This window comes from Pelmatolapia mariae, linkage group LG3_W (genome assembly GCF_036321145.2).
Source record: "Pelmatolapia mariae isolate MD_Pm_ZW linkage group LG3_W, Pm_UMD_F_2, whole genome shotgun sequence".
NCBI classification, from domain to species: domain Eukaryota; kingdom Metazoa; phylum Chordata; class Actinopteri; order Cichliformes; family Cichlidae; genus Pelmatolapia; species Pelmatolapia mariae.
Genome location: NC_086229.1, coordinates 47,911,767 through 47,933,354, shown reverse-complemented (window position 1 = coordinate 47,933,354; position 21,588 = coordinate 47,911,767). Strand labels below are relative to the sequence as shown.

Here is a 21,588-nt window from a genome sequence, read left to right as displayed (position 1 = left end):
ACAAAAATACAATTTCATGCCTGTCAAACAGTGTTATCTTTACCATTAACCGTACATTCAACAAAAGAGAAAGTAACAAATTGTCTGTTTGTGTGCCGGGCTGCTGGTAACAAAGTGCCTAAAGATACAATTTAAAATAGTTTCATTGCTAATGACAGTTATGTGCAGCACAAAAACATTGAGACATTTGTCATCTGCTGTAGACAGTTTTTAGGTCTGCCACTTCTTTTCTCCTCTAGTTTATCCACACCGTGCTCAAATATGCCACATTTCTGGCTTTTGGGGAATTGCGTTGATGGTGATCCTGTCAGATTTTGTTGTCTTTGTCTTTTTTAATGGGTTCAGCTAAACCAGTTTGAACAAATGGTGTGTTTTTGTGACAGGCTGCTAGTAACAAAGTGTCACACCATTTAAAATCTGTTGTCTGTTATGTTTAGACACAACACTGCTTCATCCCTGGAGTTTAGGTCTTTTTTTTTATGCTTGAATGATTCATAGGTCAGTGTTCAAAACAATTACTGAACACAGGGCAGAACAAGACCCTGATGCCTCACAGAACAGAAGAGACATCAGACATAACAGAGATCACACGGAGTAAGTATGGAATGGCATAAAATGGAGCTGGGTTGCAGAGTGGCTTGCAGAAGCAGCAGCAACTGTATGCAGCAATATCACAGCCAAAAAGTATTTCACAAGGACAAAAGTCTTCAAATTTATTTTGAATTTACTTACCCATCAGTCACTAATACTTCTTTTGACTTTCCTCTTTAGAATCCTTCTCTGTCACATCAGATCTTTTAATGTCCTCCTTCACAAAATGAGACAGAAAAAAGCAACAAAAACAATGTATGGCAAAAACTTCGTTCCAGGTATTGTCCATGTTTTAGTTGAAAGTGATTTGGAAATCCTTTCAAATGCATATGTATTGTGTGTTGAAGCCTCTGGACTAGGCATTGTTAGATCTGGCATCCCTGGATCTCAAAATAAAGAAATAAAACAAACAAAGATGTAGCCGAGGATCTATTGATCTGTCATTCCAACCGTGCATTAAAACCCTAGAAAATCAAACAAATCTGTTGATGAAAAACACAAGCCCCTTCTGTGTGTCATTCAAGCAGCAATTCTTTATGGTTTGACGTCACACTACTGGGAACGCAAGCATTTTCCATAAAGAGAAAGAGACCGTAAACTACACAGGACTTGTCAGTGTGGCATTGTTAGTATTTGTTAGGGCTATGAATACAGAAAAGACAAGGAATATATAAGATAAGGAATAGGGAGGCTGAGGAGGTGGGTGAAGCGTTTTCTCTCGTTTTATAAATGAGGACAGGAATGTGCTCGGGATGATGGACAAGAGTGCTCTTTAGCTAGCTTTCTGCTTAGCTAAGGGCTTCTCAAAACCTTTTTGTTTTGTTTTGTCAGAAAATAAATTATTAAATGTCAGCTGCATGTAAATGATTATAAATAAGACAAATACATTAATATTGACAAATAACTTGTGTTTATATTAATTACTACAACAAGTAATTTCCATATTTTTAGATGGCATTCGACTCATTTTAAATCTTTGCTCATACCGAGGCTGCTTTAGCATTAGCCACTTTGCCTTTGTTAGCTTCTTTAAAATGTCCATGTTCAGCTTGGTGAGGGTGATTTAAGTCTCTGATTAGGTTTGTTGTAATGATTGCTTTCATAGTCTGTGAAGGTTCTCAGCCATCCAGGTCATCATAGTCTAAGAAGCTTCGAAAGGAAAGTGTCTGGATTTCTTTAAGTTTCCTTGAAGACATTTTACCTCTCATCTGAGAAGCTTCTTCAGTTCTAAGAGCAATTAATGGAGAGTCCCAGATTTTAAGCCCTGTGGGAGAGTCCCCCCAAGAGGGACAATGGACCCCCTAATGATCCTCAACCTAATCACACCAGCCAAGGTGTGAAGACGGGTGTAGGTCACAATAGGGCTTTGGAGTTGACGTAACGTCGCAATGCATTGTGGGAGCGCGGCGCCATTTGAGAAGCCCACGAATCAAAACAAAGACACTGTGTTGGAAGGACAACTGCCAGAACCATGCTTAAAATCAGCTCAAAAGTCAAAGGACTGTATCGAGACTGATTGCACCCGGATGCAAAGAGACGGTACTTGGAAAAAATAGCATGCATTGGTAATGTGGACCCGTATGAAATACGGCAGTGGAGTAGAAACCCTGAAGACCTACCGCTATTGTCCTACCCTAATACCTTCTCGTACCTTGTCTGTGGAGTCAGCGCATACACGGCGAATCAGTTTCGGAATTATAAATCCCTGGAGGTGCACATCTAATTCACAAACGGTTGGGTACAAGATTTGGCCGTTTTTAAGCCTCCATGTTGTGAGTACGTTGACCATATTCATTCATTCATTCATTTATTTGTTCATTTTAGGCACAAAAAAAAAATACGTATATTAAACATAGAGTGCACAAAAAGATACAGCCAGAGGTTGCACATAACATTGACTTCTCCTCAGCAGCTGCCCCAAAAATTGCTCTAGATGAAAACATAAACACACCGTCTGCAGTAAAAGGCAAAAGGAGCCTTCCGCAAAAAAAGGCAAATTTCACTTGCTACTCTGGAGGAGTTGTCACCGATAAGCTACTCCATAAACAGAACATATTTCTGCTGCATCACACATTAGGATGTTTGTTCTAATTTTCTATTACTTCAGCACATTGAAAATAAAACTAAAAGCCTATAAAGAGCAATATGAATTTCTTTAGAACTTACCGGAATGAAAATGTCGGGAGCACACCAACAAAAAATGATGGCAGAGAACTCGATATCAGCTCGTCTCACCGCTGCTATCCAAGCCTGACGTCTTCGTTTGGTAACATCAGATACATGAGATCCCTCGTGTTGCTTCCAGGAGGGGAAACGGTAAAAAGAGAGCCCATTTTCCAGCTTATTCCCTTCCCGATCGTGCGATCTAACATTGCAACCGACAACACAGCAATTTCGAGCCATAGCTGATATTTAACTGTGCTTTCGCTTCTGTAGCCCTTTGTTTGGCCTACTAAGATGGCAGCTCGACCACAAATCATGGCCACGCCCCCTCCCGTGACATCACGCTCCAAAGCCCTATCAGCCAAGGTTTTGTTGAGCTCATTGTGTAAAGCCTAACCCCACACTATCATATGATTTCCTGAGGTCAAATGGCCCAGGATGTGAGTGGGCGTTAAGGCGTCTGGGAAGGGATCTCAAAACTGGATTATAGATGGCCGACAGTTGGTGTCATAAGCCACCGCCTCTGTTCAAAAATGGCTGTTCACAGTGGATATAAATGGCTTCTTTCACTCCTCTTTCAAACCATCTGTCCTCTCTGGATAAAATGTGAACATTGGCATCCTCGAAAGAGTGACCTCAACTTAACAACTTAGCAACGTAGTGTATGCAGTATAGTGTAGGGAGGACTGCTCAGACCTCTACATTGGAGATCCCTTGCTGTTTGATGAGTAGATGTTGAATGAAAGCCTCACTGTTTCACATCTAAAATTAGTTTTATTACAAGTATGGGATTTAAAAATGTAAAACCTTTTTTAACTTTTATTCAAGATGCTAAGAACTCTGACACTCTGAAGTTTAGATATAGAGTAAAATAGATCTATTTTTTTTAACTTATAAAGTGTCAAATGTGAGCAGCAGTTGCCAAACCTAAACTAAAAATGAAGAAGCTGATCTACATTCACATTTCTCTGCGTATTTATTGTTTCAGATGTTCTGGAAGTGCTTTTACTTCACAACAGCTGAGCTGACAGAAATACAGCTAAACGACTTTGTGACATTCAGTGTTTACACGGTTTGTTTTGATGGGTCGCAACAGGAAGTGGAGAGCCTGTAGAAGAGAGAGCAGAGGGTGATGATGAAGGAGGGATGCTGTGATAGACAGAGCGGTGGTTATGAGCTGACACGGAAGGTGGAGGGAAGACGTGAACAGCGAGAGACAAAACAAAACTGGAGCGAGGTGGAACAGAGGGAACCGGCACAGAAATAGAGTCAGCAGAAGAGCGAGTGAGTCACATTACAGCAGGGCGGTCAAAACATATATTTATCTTCTTTTTCTTGTTTTTCTTTTGGGGCTTGAAGTTTGGAAGAAAAGAAATGAAGAAAGAAAATGTTTTTGTTTTAAAGTAAGAAAAAGGTGAGTTGGGGGAAAACAGGAGGAAAAGGAGAGAGCAGAGGGGAAAAAAGACAAATGGGGTAAAGATTGTGTGACATTTTGATAAATGATAGCAATCGAGGCAGAATGATGAGGGAGACCAAAAGTAATTACGAAAGTGGGAATAGAAGGAGTTATTTTGAGGAGCAGCAGGCAAGGATTGAGGGAGGGAAGTGACAGAAGTATGTAAGATAGGAAGTTGTAACTTTTGCCTGTCAGCACTTTTATTAGGGGGTGGGGGGGGGGGGGGGGGGGGGGGGGGTGGGTGTTACTTCTCTTCTTCATCTTACTTTGTTTTTGTCATGGACTTTGTCTGGCAGGCAGGAAAGTAGGACCCAATATGCAGACTCCAGGAGGCAAAAGTAACTCAAAACTCAGCTTTTATTGCTGGACGGCAAAAGAACAGAAAACTAACTAAACTGGAAATGTAAACGAAGCACAAACAGGCAGAACACACAGCATAGTATGATGGACGACATGACAACGAGCAGGGAAAGACACAGACACTAAATACAAGAGTTGAACAGGACCAAGAGGAAACAGCTGGGAGACACAGCTGATACTGATTACACAGACAAGACAGGGGAGAGCAAACATAACATTACGCACACAGACCGAAGACTACCAAAGTAAAACAGGAAGTACACTGAACTTTACAGACACAGACTCATGAGCAGGCACCTATGACATTGTGGACAAGACAACAGAGGGAACACAGCGATGTGGGACCGCGGTAAGCACAGAACAGAGGGGGCTCAAAATACAAACAGAAACCAAAACACAGGATACCAAAATAATCAGAACCTAACCCAATATCATAACAAAAAATAGGAAACTCAAAATGACCCAGAACCGTGACAGTTTTGTTAAATTTCAAAACCTGTGTTTGAAGGACAGACTGTATATGAAAGATGTAAGCCACTTTGTCATCACTTAAAGCCTTAAATTTTAAGCCAAAAGGAATAATAATGAGTGGATGGAGTTCCAAGTTATGGCTCAGCTAGCCATGTTGCAGATATTGGAAATCGGAAGTTGGATACTGGATCTCAGGAATGACGTTATTCCCAAGTTGAGTACATTCTGATCGTATGTAACGTGGCTGTAGCTCAGGATGTAGAGTAGGCCCTCTACTAATCAGAGGTTTGCTGGTTAAATCCCTGGCTGCTCTGGTGTGTGTGCCAGAGTGTCTTTGAGCAAGATGCACAACCCAAAGTAGGTCTCCAATGGTCCATCACAGTGTGAATGTTAGATATGAAGTCTTATGGAAAAAAACTGCTGCATCACGTTCACGGATAGTCTAATTGCCTGTTTATTGAGACACAAATCCACAACAGTGGCCATACAGATTAAGCTTTTACTGGTTCTGGTGGTTCTTGGTACTGGTATATACAAATGTTCCACTGAAGATGGTCATTTTAACCTTAATGGCTGGCAATACCTTTTATTATAAATGATGGAAGCACTGAAGGAGAGGTTGGCAGGGTTTGTGCTTTGCTACAGTTTTCCCAGTTTCCTTTTTCTATTTTTCTTTCCTTTTATTATTACTCTTAAATTTTATGCAAACTGAAAGAAAATCACGCTGCCATTTTTGGCATTCTCCCTTCTACTGTTTTCTTCTCGTTTTTGCTCTCCAGTGTCGACCTGTTGATTAAAGGAAGGTTTTATGAAAGAGCCTTCAATCATGACCATTTAACCCCATTTAACCCACAGTAAAGCTTATAAAACATGAATGTGTGTGTGTGTGTGTTCATGCGTATTTTTGTTTGTGTGCATTTGAATCATTTAAATCCTTTTTTCTCTCTTTGAGCCTGTGATACCTGTTCTCTTGTTAAATTATACATTAACTGCAGTCTCAATAATAAATGGAGTGTGCCTGTGTGTGCATGTGTGCGAGTGTGTGTCTGTTCGGTTGTGTTACTATATTTGTTTTCATCTGTGTGTGAGGTTCAATAATCCGCTGCAGGAGCTGAATAATATGCTGACCTTCATTCATCTTTTATTCACCACATCCAAATTAATTATTGCTTTAATTAATCTATCAACACATGTCCTCAATTACAAACGTACACACACACACAAGCACACAACATCTGCAGTATTTTGTAACTGCGGCATCCTGCCTTATACTAAATCATCTGTGTTTATGGCCAGACTATTGTCACACACACACTTAAAGCCTTTTCATACAACTCTTCACAACTGTCACAACTGCCAGAACCTCGACAGAACACAGCAGGACACCTCAGTAGGGCTTTGTGGGCAAAAATGCAGTGTCGCATCAGTAGCAAAGATAACTAACACATGATTTTGATGACTTTGTTTTTCAATTTGTGTTTCTTTTTTTAAGGTTTGGATTAAATCTCTTACTCTAATGATAAAACATAACATTGTGTTCAACTTTGGTGCAACTTGGGGAATTAAGCCACCTCGCCACATTCTCCAAAACCATCTTAAGCCTGAACAGAGCCCTATAAACCCTGTTTGGGAATGAGAGCCATTTGGAAACAAACAAAAGACAACCTCTTCCATGAATGCCAATATATTTTTACCACAAAGTGGAAACTTTCTATTGTTCGCTTTTGGCCTTGATTGATGGTGTCGAGTCAGGCTGCCTCAACTCAGCTCAGCCGTAGCTTCACCTTTTATAGGCCAGATATCAAATTACTAGTCAAGCTTTAACCAAATCTGGCCCTAATCTACAAGATGTGATCAGAAACTGTAGAGGATAGGTTCACAGAAATCTAAAGCATCATCTTTTTTTTACATTTGGCCGATCTAATTTTCCCAATCAGCTTCTTATGAGTTTCTAAACTTTTAACTGCAGCTACTTTTTCTTGTTTTCAATCTCTCAGTAGATCCATTATTTCTCTTTCCACTTGTGCCTCCGCAACAAGCCCTGGGTTTCTTTCAGTGCCATAAAATGATAATCCTTTAACTTGGATTTAATTTTGGGAAGTTAGCAAAGTTGCAGAGAGGCACATCTGGTGAGTGGTCCAGGTGGTGAGCGAAGATTGTGTTGACTCTGAACGCTGGCACACACCACAGCTCGGATCATTTCCTGTGACTGTTCCCCCTCACATGCCTCGGGATGACACCTGATGAAAGTTAGAAGAACAAAAACAGGACAAACTTCTTCCCTTGACCTCTTCTCACCTGATGCTCTGCCGTTGGGTTTGAAAACTTTTTAGCCAGCACTCCTCCAGACTGCTCGGGTCCCATTTCTCATTACCATCGATTCAAACAAACAAAAGAAATTGTTTTTTACGAATTTCTGGTCTAAACTTTTTGATCATCTCGTCCGACTTGAGAGTCGAGCCTAGTTTTGGCCCACAAAGCATTTGGCACTCGTTAACTGAGCCATAAAAGCAGCCCAGGTTAGATTAAATGTATAAGAACGAAATTTGTCCATCATAATGTGAATTATCCTTAAAACAACCCGTTTTACCCACATGTTAGTTTGTCTTGCCTTAACAAGTCACCAGTTGAGGGTAGAGTTGGTTGAAAATTCCGTCTAATCTAACAGATGTGAACATGTTTGGCATACCTGAATACAAGAAGCGTCCTGTGAGGCCGAAACACTTACGGTACAAGAACTTTTATTTGAAACTTTGAAACTTTGTAAAATGTCAAAATCAAGTCCAAAGCATTTTGGTTTCATTTTTAACAGTGGTTTTAAGTTTGATCAACTGATTAGCTGTGTCCTCAAACAAGTTTTTATCAACTCGGACAGTTGGCTAACGTCAAACTACAGTAACCACATGAATTTTGTATATGTACAAAATGCGACTGCTTGGCTTCTTGCCAGGACAAAAGTGAGAGCATGTTACTCCAGTTTTATCCCCTCTTCGCTGGCTTCCTGCCCCTTTTTAGAATGAATTTTAAGATTGTATGGCTCGTTTTTAAGGCTTTGAATGGGCTCGCCCCTCCTTATTTATCTGTGCTTTTAATTATCCACACCCCAGCTACAAGACCCCACTAAGGTCCTATAATCAGATGACTCAATGTTCCCGGGCTAAAGAAATGGAGGGGATGGGACCTTTTTGGCTGTAGGCTCGGTCCTATGGAAAAGCCTACATCAGAACATCAGATGTGTTCAGTCATTTAGAGACTTTCAAGTCCTTCTCAAAACTCAAACTGTTTTCTCTTGCTTTTAGTTCGCGTTGAGACATCTTGGAGCATCCCTGTTTTATTGTATTTTATATTATCTTATTGTAGTGTTTTCTCTTATCTTTATTGTTATTGGTTTATTGCTACCCGAAGCTGTAAAGCACCCTGGTTAACTATTGTTGTTCTAGATGTGCTATATAAAAAAAGTTGAAGCTGAGAGGTGAATGAATCTGAGCTTGTTTAACATTTGACTGAAGTGCAATCTGACCCTAAACTTGTCCCATGCTGTTTGCCTACAACCTGTTAGATATTAAAGTTAATTATAGATAGATTTATTATAGATAAATATAAAGAATATAAGAAATAAAACAAAAACATTTTAATTGTAGTAGTTATTAATTAATACATTTCTTGAAGTTTTTGAGAAAGCAGCTTACAGTGCAGAGTTTCTGTGATCCAAAAATGACGGCACGATGCTCCATTGCTGAACTGAGCAGAATAATTTGAAAGCAATGTAAGAAAGGAGGGCAGTTTGAGTGGGTGGAGAGAAAGGAGAGCCAGAGAGATCGATGGAAAGGAAGAAAGTGTGACAGAGAGAGATTTTTTTTTTCTAAAAGACAAAATAAAAAAAGGAAATCAGAGAGGATTAACAGAAGAAAGGCCTAGCATAAGTCAGATCAAATATGAATACGTGAATCAGCTTCACGGAGCACACAGACACACACAAGGGCTTTAGGGTATTTGCATATGGATCACAAGCATGTGGACAGCCAAAATGAATTAGTGTTAGCATGGCTTTGAGTTAGTGTATTGCTTTGTTTAGATTACATCAGGCTGTAGAGAAATTGAATTAACTGGTGCTGTGTAGCAGCGGTTAGCGTATTTCTTAGTGGTTTAGCGGTTGAGGCAAAATGCCCAGAAATTGTATTAGCTGGAAAGTAGTTTGTGTAGCAGATTGCCATTTAGTGTCAGAAGCAGGAGGAAGTGCGGTGACCCAAGCATGTGGGGGGGAGTGTGTTAAGAATGAACTGGTTAGCTCAGCGTCTTTTGCACTGACTGAAAATCTTTATCACACTTTGATATTGACGACGCGGCAGGACTCTTTGGACCACTGACTACATTTCCCTGTAGTCACAGTGCGTGGAGAACAAAGTTTGATATAAAGATTTGATAGCTTGTGTACGGCAGCCTGGCTACACGCAGGTGGGCAATGATGTCACCAGCAGCAAGAAAAGAGATGGTTTTCTTGTGTCTAGTTCTATATTACACAGGTGGTATTGATAAATGAACTCCTGTGTTTATTAGAGAATGTATACTGTCATTTGAAGTGCCAGCAGTCTTTGTAGGGAGAAGCAGTCAGATAGAAGATGGTTTCACAGAGATATTTGTTATATTTTGCTGGGAAAATGGGAAATAGTTTAAGCAATTTATTGAAATGTGCAAATATACAAGAAAATACAGTATAGAGGACAAAACAGAGTTTGTGGATTTTTAACAAGCTTTAAAATCAGTGTTTAATATGAAAACCTTTATTCTTAGCCTGAACTCTGTTAGACAAGTCTTCAGGAATACTTCTCCAGGCTTTTTGAAGGACATTCAAAGCTCTTCATTGGATGCTAGCTGTGTTTTTGTTCTGTTCTCTGTCGAGAACTGCGTTTCAGTAATGTTGAGGTCAACTATGTGTTTTTCTGTCCAGATATGCTTTTTCTGCATTAGTAGCATGTTTGTCATGATGCTAAATGAAGCTCTTATCAGTCAGTTAGTTGGTATTTCAGAGTGGATCAAAATATGACAGTACTTTTCTATGTTCATAGCTTTTTATTTGAAGCAAAAAATAAAGAAATGAAGAATAGCTCAAGAGTTTGGCATGATACTACAGTGTAGGAGAATAGTTTTTGTTTAGCGACTATTAACGTTATGGATTTAGTTATTTATGGGTGTTGTTTAACAGCTACAAAATCTGCATTATGTCTTCAATATATCTGCAGTTTGAGTGTATTATCTGTATTTCCTAATAATGATTAAATGATCTTAAACACTATAAAATTGGGCATAATCAGCCCATATTTACATTCTTTTATCAACTATGGGTTAGAAATGCTGAAAAAACAATTGTGGAAAGATGAGAAGAAACATCTTGCTTCATTAATGACTGTGTGATTCTTCCCTGCATTGGTCATAAATACGACGTTGCTTTATTCAGTATGAAAGAGTCTGAGCTGCAGTGAGCAGAGGATTCTCAGTGGAAATTACTTTCCTAGGTATGTTACTGAAAGGAAGATGACTGCTGAATCATTTATAAATGTTCTTCAAGTTGTGTTTATTACCAAACATCTCCACAAGCATCAGCAACCTGCACTAAAAAACACAAGCAGCCAGTCATACATTGCGTTGCCTTAATGCGGGCTGAATTTTTTAGGAGGCCTATTTTGCTTTGTCTGGTTATATAACTTAGCTGTGATTCAAGTAGCCAGGAGTTCTTATTTCCCAGCATCAGCATAAGTGGGACTCCAGCAATAAGTAACAGAACTAAAGAAACAACAAAAAATAATGACATCAAAAGTAAACATTGCCATGTTTTCAGTTTTTTTTCTGTCCCTTTAATAGTTATCTCTCACTGTGAGTCCTCCATTTGTTTGTGTTCCCTATCTACATATATATAATTTTTCCACAGATTACTTTGTTATGTGGTTACCAGTGGGTCTTTTCCCACTGTCATTATTTAGTTCAGCTGTGTTTTTTTACTTTTTGTTGCTGGTTTATATTTAGTCTTAGTCTCTGTGCCCTCTCTTTCTGTCTGTATCAGTTTAGTCACACTGACCTACAGACTGCTCAGCAGACCACTCAAACTAAATGTGCAACCCTGGTCCCTTGGCAACTGGTTGCTGGAAGTTGCTAAGAGAAATTAGTTGCAAAGATGTTTTTTTTCAGTGCAGTGCTGCACTGAAAAAACATCTTAAGATTTCTTTGGTTGATATTAGAAAAGAAAAAAAGGGATTGGCTGCCTGCGGTTCACATGGAAGACAAAGACTTGTCTGAAAACACACTTTTCAGTTTTACTACCACTTGGCAAGTAGTTGGTGAGTGTTTGCAGACAAGTTGTTATATTCCATACATACTTCTTTGTGACTAATTTCACTTAGCAACTCCCAGCAATTTCCGGGAACCGCTCATCAACACGTTATGAAAACACATTCTTCCTTAGCAACAAGTGGTTACCATGGCTTTGCCGACTAGTCTGTAGACCTGTGTGACTAAACTGATAACTGAAATTGTATTAGCTGGATGGTAGCGTGTGTAAAAGCAGTAACCCAAACATGTTGAGGGTGTGATAACAATGAACTGGTTAGCTCAGCTTCTTTTGCATTGGCTGAGACTTTTTTTTTTCTTCCATTTGGATTTTAAAGGATGCCATAGGAGTCTTTGGAGCGTGACCAGTTCACTGCATTTCACTAACACAGTGCTTGTGGAATTACGTTTAATGTAAAGCTTTGGTAGCCAGTTTGTGCCTAATCACACACCAACCAATTTGGAAATACACAATTTTCCCTAGTAACTGATGGGCCTATAGTGGGTCTCTAATCGGTCTCTAGGTCTATGTGACTGAGGCTGAAGTCACAAGTTGTCCATGTCAGGAAAAAGTTTGAGAACCACTTCTTTGTTAGGAAGATCGTGTTCCTTTCCTCAGGTCACATAAGAGGTGCTGATCTCTTGCAAGCAGGTCCTGTTTGCATCAGCGCAGGTGTGCCATCAAATTAACCAATCAATGAACACAGACCCACTTAGGGAAAGAACAAAATAGATGAACAAAGTAGCCAGCCATCAAAAGAGCTTTAAAGGAAAGTGAGGACAAGTAATGTACATGACTAAAAGATTCAGAGCGTTTCTGGATAATGCTTCGGCACATTTGCCAGATCTTGCGTCTTTGGGCTAAAGTAGGACACAGAAGTCAAGTTTGAATTCTTGTATAACGGTTGCCGTGCCCATCACGTAACCTGCAGAGGCTTCCTGAACAAGCGGAAATGCAAATAATGTAAAAGCCTATTCATCTCGCAGCACTCCAGGCTGCTGCTCCTTTCAGCAGGTTAACATGAGTCATCACAACTCAACCGAGCCTCTCTCTCTGCAAGGAGTTTAATAAAAAGGAGTTTGGGTCCTTTTTGGAGAGCCTGGTTTCACACTCTGCTAATTTCCTTGTCTGTGCCAGCTCCCTGGAGTATCTGCTGGATGACTCGGTGCATTTATTAGTGATGAAAATACTTCTTGCTTTTTTTTTCTTTTCATAGTCTGTGTCCTTATCATCACAACTAACAGGAATGAAGATGTTTCATAAGGAATGCTTATCTAACATGAGTCTTAGCTGGCCACTGCGCTTCCCTACAGCTGTAATTCACTATTAATGCTCGTCTCTGTGATTCATTCCTGCATTTTTCTCCATTCACTTTGCTAATGTCATTTGAAACTCAGTGGGCTGCCAGCAGTGCAGATTTCATGGTATATTTTTCTTGCTGTTGTTATGTTGTGTGCGGTTGTGGGTGCATGTGTTGCTGCGTGGGCGTGAGTTGTTTTTTTGTTTTTAATCTCTGTTCATGTCTTTAAATGTTTTATGAAAGAATAGAGGCAGTGAAATCTTGATAAACAAGCTGGCCTGATATAAACCTGGCATAAAATACATATTTTCCAGTGACAAAAAGGCCTGAGACCTGATCAGCGCTGACTTTACTTCTTTTCTGGGGGGAAATTTGAATCTTTCTTGTTACATTGTGTTGATGCTTTGAGAGATTAGAAGACATTGTGTGGTCATTATACAAGAAATGATATAAGAAAACTGTCTAAAACAGTCATTCAGTTTACAGATTAAAGTGTCTTTGAAGCATTTTGTTTTGCAGCAGTAACTCTGAGGTTTAAAGTTATATTTTATGATACTAATAAGTAAAATAAGCCTTCAGTGTAACTTTTTTAAATACACTCTTATAGTTTAGTTAAGCAGCTCAGTGATTCAGTACTGAGAGTGCTGCTGTTGTCTCACAGCACGAGGCTCCTTCTGTTTGGAGTTTGCACGTTGTTCTTGTGCTTAAGTAAAGTTTCCTGGAAGCTTTGGTTTCTGCCCCTCTGTAATAAAATAAAACTGCTTAGTTAATGCTGCTGATCTGGGCCCACAGGAAGCACATAAAATAAACAGGGTGGGCCATTTATATGGATACACCGTAATAAAATGGGAATGGTTGGTGATATTAAAGTCCTGTTTGTGGCACATTAGTATATGTGAGGGGGCAAACTCCTCAAGATGGGTGGTGACCATGGTGGCCATTTAGAAGTCGGCCATCTTGGATACAACTTCTGTTTTTTCAATAGGAAGAGGGCCATGTGACACATCAAACTTATTGGTAATGTCACCAGAAAAACAATGGTGTGCTTGGTTTCAACGTAACTTTATTCTTTCATGAGTTATTTACAAGTTTCTCTTTGTTCACAGCCATTGACATGTCGAAGAGGTTAACACGTGAGGAGCGGATCGAAATTGTGTTGATATCTGGTGAACGCAGTAACCGGGTCATTGCAGCAGATTTCAATGCATGACACCCTACGAGACCACCCATCTCCCATGCTACAGTTAGCAAACTGCTTGCTAAGTTTCGTGAAACTGGTTCAGTGTTGGATTTGCCAAAATGTGGACGCAAGAAAACTGTCACTTATGAAGAAACATCAGTGACTGTCCTAGCTTCATTCAGCAAGAGCCCACAGCGTAGCACTCGCCGCATGTCACTGGAGAGTGACATTAGTCGAACATCCCTTCAGCGGATATTAGCTACTCACAAATGGCACCCTTACAAACTGCAGCATCTCAACGAGGATGACCCAGATCAGCGCACAGAATTTTGCAGAATGGGCAAAACAAAAATTGGAACAGGACTCTCAGTTCACGCAGAAGATTTTGTTCAGTGATGAGGCAAACTTTTATGTGAATGGTGAAGTTAACAAACAAAACCACCGCTATTGGTCTGACACTAACCCACATTGGATGGATCCCTCCAAGACTGTTGGAACAACAAAAGTGATGGTTTGGTGTGGTATATGAGGTACAACGATAGTGGGTCCGTTCTTCATCAATGGAAACCTCAAGGCCACTGGATATTTGAAATTGCTACATGATGATGTGTTTCCCTCTTTATGCACTGAAGCTGGCACGTTCCCTGAGTTTTTCCAGCAAGATGGTGCACCACCACATTATAGGTGCCAGGTCCGAGCATTCCTAGATGAACAGTATCCTGGAAAGTGGATTGGTCGTCGTGGGCCAGTTGAATGGCCCCCAAGGTCTCCCTATCTGACCCCCTTAGACTTTTATCTTTGGGGTCATCTGAAGGCAATTGTCTATGGTGTGAAGATACGAGATGTGCAGCACCTGAAACTACGGATACTGGATGCCTGTGCTGGCATTTCTCCTGCCGTGTTGCTATCAGTGTGTGAAGAGTGGGAGAAGAGGGTTGCATTGACAATCCAACACAATGGGCAGCACATTGAACACATTTTATAAGTGGTCAGAAACTTGTAAATAACTCATGAAAGAATAAAGTTACGTTGAAACCAAGCACACCATTGTTTTTCTTGTGACATTACCAATAAGTTTGATGTGTCACATGGCCTTCTTCCTATTGAAAAAACAAAAGTTGTATCCAAGATGGCCGATTTCTAAATGGCCACCATGGTCACCACCCATCTTGAGGAGTTTGCCCCCTCACATATACTAATGTGCCACAAACAGGACTTTAATATCACCAACCATTCCCATTTTATTACGGTGTATCCATATAAATGGCCCACCCTGTATATTTTTAATATCTTATTTTGTAGCCTGAGCCATTGTCTTGTCAGGTTGTCCGTTCCACTCCTGTGAATTCTCAGGAGTACCTTCTGTTCTTCATATTAGACACAAAGGCCGTTTCTCAATTCTCAAGTACGCGAGTACGTACTCGCGTTCTCGGCGAGTACGTACTGGCCGAGAACACACGGGAGTATGGACTCGCCGAGAACGCGAGCACGGACTCGTGATTTGTACAATTGGAACACCAGCGTACGTGATGTCACAGGTCCGGAGTTTTTACTGCCGTCCCCTCTTAATTTAACTGAGTAACATGTTATGAAGCTTAACTTTAATCACAGCCAAACCGGTTTACTCAGGAACAAATAAAACACTGAAATAAACCAAACATTAACATTTAGAAGTGATCTAAGTGACTTTTATATCATTTTTAACCTCAGTAGTGAAACCTCTATTAATAAAAATAGTGTACATGTACATACGTGTACATACCTTAATAAAAACAAGCAGGTGAGATGTTAGAACGCTTTTATTTTTATTTTAGTGGACACTCAATACTATAGACAGCTGCTGGGGTTTGTTTAACCTGAGTAGCGAAAAAGACCGCGGGCGGGGGGGGGGTTGAAAACGATGTGCCGGGAGTCCGCTGTTCTGGACGAAATGCATTCTGGGATATATAGCTGTACCAAGTCCACACCGATGCATGCTCAATAAAACGGGCGGAGCGAGAACACATCCGTGACTTTTTCGCGTTCTCGGCTTGATGCCTACTTCGAATTGGAACAGTACTTGGTCTCCGACTGATGGCGTATCACGAGTACACGAGAACACAAGTACGCATATTGAGAAATGCCCAAAGACTAAACTGATCAGATTTAGGATGTAATAAAAATTATCCAGGAAGGATAAGGAGAGAGCCATGGTCCATGGCCACCACCTCCAGAAATCATCCCATTTGTGAGACTTGTTTTAGTGTTGCTTCTTCAGTGCACTTGTTTCCACTTTCATTTGCACAAAAGCAGCTGAACTGGATTCACAATGATTTATAGTTTCTAACTAGACAGACTAATATACCTGATGTTTAACTGACTTTGTGTTATACTGAGATCAATGGTCTCAGTTTGTTATGAAACGGCTGTGCGCAGGCAAGAAAAGGACCCAAAGTGCAGACTCCGGAGACAGACGTGAACTCAAAACAGCTTTAATGCTGAACTCAAAGTAACAAACTTCCAAAATACAAACATTAACGCAGGCAGGAAAACAAAACACACAGCATGAGTGAGGGTAGATAAGAGTAGATCGCGACACGGACACAGAGAAACACAGGGCTTAAATACACAGAGGGAGCAATCAGGGAATGGGTAACAGGAGGGAAACACAGCTGGGGCAAATCAGGCCTAACGAGACAAGGGGAAGCAAAACCAGATACATTAACATCAGACATGGACCTTCAAAATAAAACAGGAAACATAACACAGACTGAACTAAAGACACAGACTCACACGCAGGCACTGCAACAGAGGGAACAGAGACGTGGGACCAGGGCAGACACAGACACTGACTGGACACGGGGATATAGCAACTAAGGATTACACAGAGACATAAACCATAAGACAGAACTCTAACAAAGAAACCAAAAACTAGAAATGATAAATAATATAATAAACTCAAAACCCTGGGTCAATGACCCAGGCAACCTAACACAGTTCTCTTAAATGTTTTGAGCCATGTAACTTGATCTTATGATGATCTTCCAGAAAGATCTGGCCTGTAGTGAGCACCGTAAGTCAGGAAGACAGTGGGAAGTTCTGGTTGTTTTTTCACATTTAGATTTGACATTTTTACAGACACCCAGCTGCGCACTCATATTGGTAGCGGCTTAGCATGGCATACAATTAGACTTATTTTTACATCGAGAAATGCTGCCCCCTGTTGCCCATTAGATTTTACTATATCCAAGTCCAAAAATTTCCCACCTCTCAATTTTTTCCCCCCACATTTCACCATGGAAACATCTGTATATTTCTCAAAACACTGAAGATGTGGCGTTTTAAAATGAGAAATTTTACATTGGCTAGATTTGCTTTGGGGGTTTTTTTTGTTGTTTTTTTTTTCCCTGGATTGGTCGCTAAATTTTCTCTACAGGAAACCCCCCTTGTTCACATCCCTTAAAGTCATTTTCAGACAACTCTGTCTTGCCCCGACCAGTAAAAGTACTGTGTGTTATGCAAAGCTGCTATTGGATTAGCATGAAAGAGTGTGGTTTCTGTGCTGCAGGCACACTGAGATTAAGTTTAAGACTTTATCCTCTGCAGTTTTCACACCACTGACCCAGCCTGCTGGGAGAAGGAGGCAAAGCGCTGCCGGAGAGAGACCGTGGTAATCAATTTAAGTTGGACTGGAAATTCGTCATGGTGGCGCAGTGACACTTTTCCAGTGCTAGCATGAAAGACGAAGAGTGTGAGACAAAAGGAATTTCAGTACAAGGCAGCAAAACCTGATAAGTATCCATGTGTGGTTGCTGTTTGCCATTAAAAATGAGCTCATTTTAAATGTATACTATAGGGTTTGGCAGTTGGGTGAATATATCAGCTGTTTGTGTTGTCCATTGCTCGTATTTTGTTATATGTGATAGTTCATTTTGCAAATTGGATCCTGGATCAATTAAATTTAGAAAATTATTAACTTGTACAGTGGAATAAAAAAATGGGTCCCAGAGCTGGCAGTTACATTTGGGCCATATTAACAGTCTGGTTTTTGGGGCAATACTAAATTACTAAAAAAACTGATGGTGCCTGCTTCCTTTCTTGTCAGTATTTCGAGCAAATGTATCAAGCTGGAGGCCTGATATTAATACAGAACCGGTGTGGAAGTCTCAGCTGCTGCGTCTGACAAGTTACTAAGCTAACAATATATTCCAGAGCACACGACAGCTAAGCTTTATATTGGTACCACCACATGTTATAAGTTATATAACATGACCATTTAATTATTACTTTATTAACGCCCTTCTGCTAGTGCAATTTGGCCAAATTAAAATCAATTTTAGGTAACCATGTATTTTAACCATTTTCTTCTTCATTTTCTTGTAATTAATAATAATAATAATAATAATGTTTTTAGGTAGACAGGTATGTATGTCCTGTTATTAGAGCTGGAACTAGAACTAGAGCTGAAGCCAAAAGAGATCGTTCGGAAGTAAAAAAATTCCAATCATGGCGACATGTTAAAGATATATTTAAAATGATGAATGATGCTACTGCTACATGTGCTGCATTTTTTTTTAAAATCAACCTAGCCACCTTTTTTTTCTAAAGATAAAAAAGAATAATATATCAAAAGATAATATCTGTGGGAATATTGCTAAACTGATCATCAGGGCATAAATTGCCACATCTCTCATTTGTTCCACTTCAGTGGGAGTTTGACTGTCTGGGATTTGTCACTCATCCATGTCTCAATGTTGATGCAAATAAAATGTAGATCTCTTAACCTAATGTAGGTTCAGACAGGAAAATGATGTCATTTGTGTCCCCAGTTCAGCTGACCCGAGTCATCACCCACCACACACTCATTTACCATTCACTGCCTGGATCCAGACAATGTATTTCTATCATCTTCCTGCTACTGGCTGACTGACCGCTGATGATGAAATTATACCACCCACCACCCCAGCTTTTCCAGAGTGTTGTGTAATTTATTCTGATTCATTGTGAGTTTATAAGTTATTTCAGTGATGTCTCACGTTGTTCTATATATCCCAAAAACAGAGTTATGTCTGAGATCTGTTTGCTTCTTAGGTTTCTCCTTCCTGATCTGCTCTGACTTTCCAATTGGTCTAGAGGCCATCTCAAATGGTGCTGTTACGTCAGCAAGTGTTTTTGTGTCAACAGTAAACCATGACAAGCATATTTATCAACAGCAAAAATCGAGACCAAAACAGGAAAGGAGAGAAAGGAGCAGACTGCTGTAGTTTAGTGAAGCCAAAAGATCAACTACCTCATTAGCATACTGCTGCCATGGAAACAGGACACCATGCTGGAGCTGAGGGGAAGATAGGAAGATGGATGGAAGAAAGGAAGAAGGGTAAGGAAGAAGGGTTGAGGAGAAGAAATGCGACTGAGCAGAAAAGAAAGACAAGCGAGCAAATACAAAGTGAGAAGGACGGGAGTGGAGACCAAACTCAGAGGAGGTGGAGAATCAGTTGAGAAGAGATGCAATGTATAGAAGGGGAGAAGTAAAGAGGAATGGGGGTCATATAATGAAAAAGAGAATACAAAAGATGACAATGAAAAGAAGATCAGTGATGTAGAACAAAGAAGAAAAAGAAAAACACTGAGAATGGGATGTAGCAAAGACAACTGATTTAACAAAGAGGTGAAAGAAATTGAGGGGTGGAAGAAAACAAAAAATGCTAAGTTGGTGGAAAAAGGAAAAATCAGAAAATCTTCCTATTCTTATTTGTGTTATACATCACATTTAAAGCTTTATCTAAATAGGTCCAAATCACAGAAATAGTTAATAAGCTGAAATCCATACAGTTAGAGTCAGAACTTTGCATACTGTTATACTCCATAGCATTAATATGTATTATTTATATTGCAGATTTAAACAATAATTCAACAATGTAATAAACATGTAGGAATTGCTGCTGCTTGTCGACATACACTAACCCTGCAAACAATGTGAACCTTTTTGTTTCCATTGAAAATGGTTAGGTGACATGAGTCCTGACAAAGGAATGATGTGTAATCTTTACACTTATAAATGCTCCACAGCAAACATCATACGGGTAAATCTGGGGAGGCTTTATCTTCCTCTGTGAGGTTTTATGACAAACCAAAGGTTACTTTCAGCCCTGACAGGTTTGTAGCTCCTCTGTTGTTTCCATTTACATCTCATTACAGTTCAACCGCTAATACTGTTGGCATTACACCAAAGGCTGTTTGTCCCCATCAGACCTTCAGGTGCCCTCTGAGTCACCAAGAACCATTCCTCTTTTCTTCCTGTCTGACTTTTCCTCTTATTTTCTTTCTCCCATTGTGTCCCCCTTTTTCTTTTCTCCTCCCTTCCTCTGCTTCCTTGTTCTTGCCTGGCCCATCTTTCATTTTCTTCCTTTCTTCATTCAGTACCTTTCAATTTATTTACTTCCTCCCTTCTCATTTCTGCTTTTCGGTGATTAGTTTTAATCTTGGTAAAAATCCCAGGACTGTAAATTACTCTCATACTCTGAAAAGGCTTCAGAGACTGAAGGTTATCAATCACCCCGAGTCATGTCTGTGTGTCTTTGTATGTGTATAAGAGAATCTTAATAATGTGTTTCTCCTTTAAACAAACATCCTTTTAGATAAATGAGCTAAATAAACATCCAGCTCAATTTGGCACATCCACCTTCACACAAGGACGGGAAACTGTTATGAACCAAACATTTAGCTAATAGATTGAAGAGGAAAACTGCCCCCCCCCCCCCCCCCCCCCCCCCCCAAAAAAAAAAAAAAAAATCAGGATGACACCTGAAACTGTCAGTCAAAAATTAGCCTCTGCTACTTTTGACGGCTGAACATTTGGTGATAACTGCAGATTTCTACACTTGCTTGTGTTTTTTTCTGTAAGTGTGGGCTTGGAGATAATTGATCCTGGCACATTCTATCTGCACTGTCCATAACTAAACATAGGCTCTCTTTATGAGACTGTCTGAATTTTTACCAGCTTTGCGTCAAACATTGCAGCATCGTGTAGTATAGAGTGTGGAAAGAGCTGTCCATGGTGCTGATCTTGTGATGCACAGTAGGTAGGCAGGAAAGAACAATCCTTGCTGGGATTCCTGCTGGTAAACAGCCATTAGGACTGGTTTCTTTGTGTGTGTGTTTTTTATTCCTTAAAAAGTAGCTGGGGCTTTTATTTTTGAATGTAACAGGACTTTTTTGGAGAAGCCTTCTACAAGGCTCTTTGTCATGTTCAAGAAACCAGTTTGAGATTATCTGAGCTTTGTGACATGGTGTGCTATCCTGCTGGAAGAAACCATCAGTGGATGCGTACACTGTGGTAGCAAAGGGATGGACATGGGCAGCAACAACTGGGGTAGGGTGTGGTAGTTACAAAAAATCCAGTTGTGCCAAGAAAATATCCCCAACACCATGATACCACCTGCAGCACTCTGGTGGTATAATGGTGTTCAGACAAAGCAGGATTGATCCATGCTATCATGTTGTTTACACAAAATTGTGATCCTACTACCTGAATGTCACAGCAGAAATTGAGACTCATCAGACCAGGGAACATTTTCCAAACTCTTATTGTCCATTTTTGTTGAGCCTGGATGAACTGTACCCTCCGCTTACTGTTTTAGCTGTGACGCCCGGTGTGGTCTTCTCCTGCTGCAGTACATTTGCCTCAAGGTTTGACATGTTGTGCATTCATAATGACTTTTCTTCTTTGTTCTGATTCTCAGTTTAAACTTCTTGGCTATGTCTAT

General features: G+C 40.1%; 1 protein-coding gene across 1 annotated transcript in view; it reads left to right on the top strand.

Moving 5' to 3' along the window:
• trpc5a (transient receptor potential cation channel, subfamily C, member 5a) overlaps positions 1 to 21,588 on the top strand; it is a 224,745-nt gene that overhangs the window by 142,970 nt on the left and 60,187 nt on the right. The gene's annotated exons all lie outside the window — the stretch shown is intronic.